At 42.0% G+C, this 2,860-nt stretch overlaps 1 protein-coding gene across 3 annotated transcripts in view; it reads left to right on the top strand.

The window, feature by feature from the left end:
- Esrp1 (epithelial splicing regulatory protein 1) overlaps positions 1 to 2,860 on the top strand; it is a 66,868-nt gene that overhangs the window by 36,977 nt on the left and 27,031 nt on the right. The gene's annotated exons all lie outside the window — the stretch shown is intronic.

Consider the following 2,860-nt stretch of genomic DNA (forward strand, 5'->3'; position numbering starts at 1 on the left):
GTTGCTAAATGTCTTTTGGTGTGTTTTTGTGTGTTATTTTCTTTCATTAAGAAGGAACGCTTCATTGTCTACTTTTTTTTTGGGGGGGGGGGTGTTTTTGAGACAGGGTCTCTATAGCCCCAGCTGGCCTGGAACTCACAAGAGATCCACCTGCCTCTGTCTCCCAAGTACTGGGACTAAAGGCATGTGCCACCGCACCCAGCTTCATAGTCTACTTTTGTAGTCTGTACATAGACACTTGATTTAGGAATATAAGAAATAAAATACTTAATAATATAAGGCATGCTTTCATTTGAGTAATGTCCAAATCTTAGCAGCCTCTTTGTTAATTTTTTACATTTCTTTGTTTACATTTCTATTTATTTGTTTTGAAGCAGAACAAACATACCTCATATATATTTGTCTTTCTAAATTTTTCTTATGGTACTGTAGATCAGACCCAGGGCCTTGAGTGAACTAGGCAAGCACATTACCATTGAGCTATAGGCCCAGAACCTTATGTTTGTCTTAATGGCATCAGACACTCTTATGTAATGAACTATGTGATGGGTTGAAATCAGAATATGAGCACAGGGTATATAATGTTCTTTCATACTCAAGCACCTCAGTTTTGTGTGTTTGATGCTAAGGATAAAATGCAGGGCCTTGCACCTGCTTCACCACTGAGCCACAGCCGTTGCTCAGGCATCTCAGTGTGCATTGTTGGCATTTCTGTGGGCGCTTGAGTATCATAGTTTCAAAGTTTATATTTGTCTCATATTAGCACCGTCTTTGATAATGTGAAAGAGGCACCGTAGCCATGTGTGGTTGTACAATCTGTATCCCACTTGGAAGTTAAAGCAGAAGGATCCCTGGGGCTGGAGAGATGCCTCAGTGGTTAAGAACACTGACTGTTCTTGCAGAAGACCTGTGTTTGAATCCCAGTATCCACATGGCAGCTAACAGCTGTCTGTAACTCCAGTCCCAGGGGATCCGATAGCCTCTTCTGACCTCTGCAGGCATTGCACGACACGAGTGCACTTACCTACACGCAGACGATACACGCATACACATAAAATAAAGATAACTAAAAAAAAATAATAATAATGCTTTAAAAAAAACAAACAGAAGGATCCCAAGTTTGTTGCCAGTCTAGGCTATATAGTAAGACCCTGTTTCAAAGATCCCAAAGGCTATAGTAAAGTGATACAGTGCTTACCTAACTCATAAAAGTCCTGGACTGGATCCATGGCCCTATAGTCAGTCAATCAGTCAGTCAGTCAATCAATCTCACATGTTGAACCTTAAATTAATGATGGACCTGAGTCTGAAAAACTGCTCACTTTATTTACCTCCATAGAAACAGAAAAAGTTGGGTTGGGTATGGCAGTACACATATTTTTTAAATATTTATTTTTTTAATTTAATGTGTATGCATGTATTCCTGCGTGTTGGTAAGTGCACCTGTGTCATGCAATGCCCGCAGAGGTCAGAAGAGGATGTCTGATCCCCTGGGACTGGAGTTACGGACAATTGTTAGCTGCCATGTAGGTGCTGGGATTCGAACCTGGGTCTTCTGCAAGAACAGTGTTCTTAACTGCTGAGCCATCTCGCCAGCCCTGGCGGTGCACATTTTTAATCCCCAGCACTCAGGAGGCAGAGGCAAACTTATCTCTTGAGTTTGAGACCAGCCTTGTCTATATCTAGTCAGTTCCAGTCTTAGGCTAAATAGCAGGACACTGTGTCAAAAAAACAAAACAGAAAAAAGAGAAACTCCTAAGAATAAAGACAACCAGAAGTCATCTTGGAGATTGTCATGTGAAAGTTATCCCGTGGGTTCTCCTACTCACAGAATCTTATGGCTCAGTATGTAATGTGCAGCTAAAATGTGGGAGAATCTCAGATTCAGTCAACTTCTCAACAGTCCACCATTTGGAACACATAGTCTGGATAGAGTATTCGTGCTGCTTGGACAGCTGGTGACTAGCAGTTGCTGCAATTTAAGGGAGTTGATGGGCACGGAAGATGCTTTCTAACTATAGACAACAAACTCCCTCCCCCTCTTGCCCATTGTGATGAGGATTGAACCCAGGGCCTCTCATGCTAGGCATGCCTCTACCACTTGGCTACAGCCTCAGTCCCTGGGTCTATTTTTTTAAAATTTGAGCCTGTTTTTGATCAGCTGATTTTTGCCAGGTTATGTGCATCTGTTTCCTCAGGACTATTTCCCAGGTTGGATTTTTTTAATAGATCGGAAGTTGCACATTTGACTTCAAAACCTATTTTCTGGATTGCCTGTAGGCGAACATAATCCAGAGTTGATCTACTTCCTATAGGACAATTCCCTAGACAAAATTATGCTTTGGATACACAGAGTTTTATCACAGTTTCTTTAATTTCATGCTTTACTAAAGGGTAGATAATATCCAAATAATCAAAAGGAAGTTGCTTGGGATATAAGGAACAGTAATTTTTTTTTCCTTTAAAATACATGGCTGGGGGCTGGAGAGAAGGCTTTTGCAGTTAAATGTACATACTGCTGTTACAGAGGACCTTGGTTGCCAGCCCCCACATGGCAGCTCATAGTATGACCACTTGTAACTCCAGTTCTAGTAGATTTGATGCTCTCTTCTGGCACCTGTGGGCTCCTGCACACACATGGTGCAAATAATCCACACAGGCAAACACAAAAATAATAAATAAATCTTTTAAAATATATAGGGGAGGGCCGCGCGTGGTGGCTCACGCCTTTAATCCCAGCACTCGGGAGGCAGAAGTAGGCTGATCTCTGTGAGCTCAAGGCCAGCCTGGTCTACATAGTGAGTTCCAGGACAACTGGGGCTACAGGGAGACCCTGTCTCAAAAAGACCAAAAGAAAAAA

Source organism: Nannospalax galili, unplaced genomic scaffold (genome assembly GCF_000622305.1).
Source record: "Nannospalax galili isolate Female #2095 unplaced genomic scaffold, S.galili_v1.0 scaffold183, whole genome shotgun sequence".
Taxonomy (NCBI): domain Eukaryota; kingdom Metazoa; phylum Chordata; class Mammalia; order Rodentia; family Spalacidae; genus Nannospalax; species Nannospalax galili.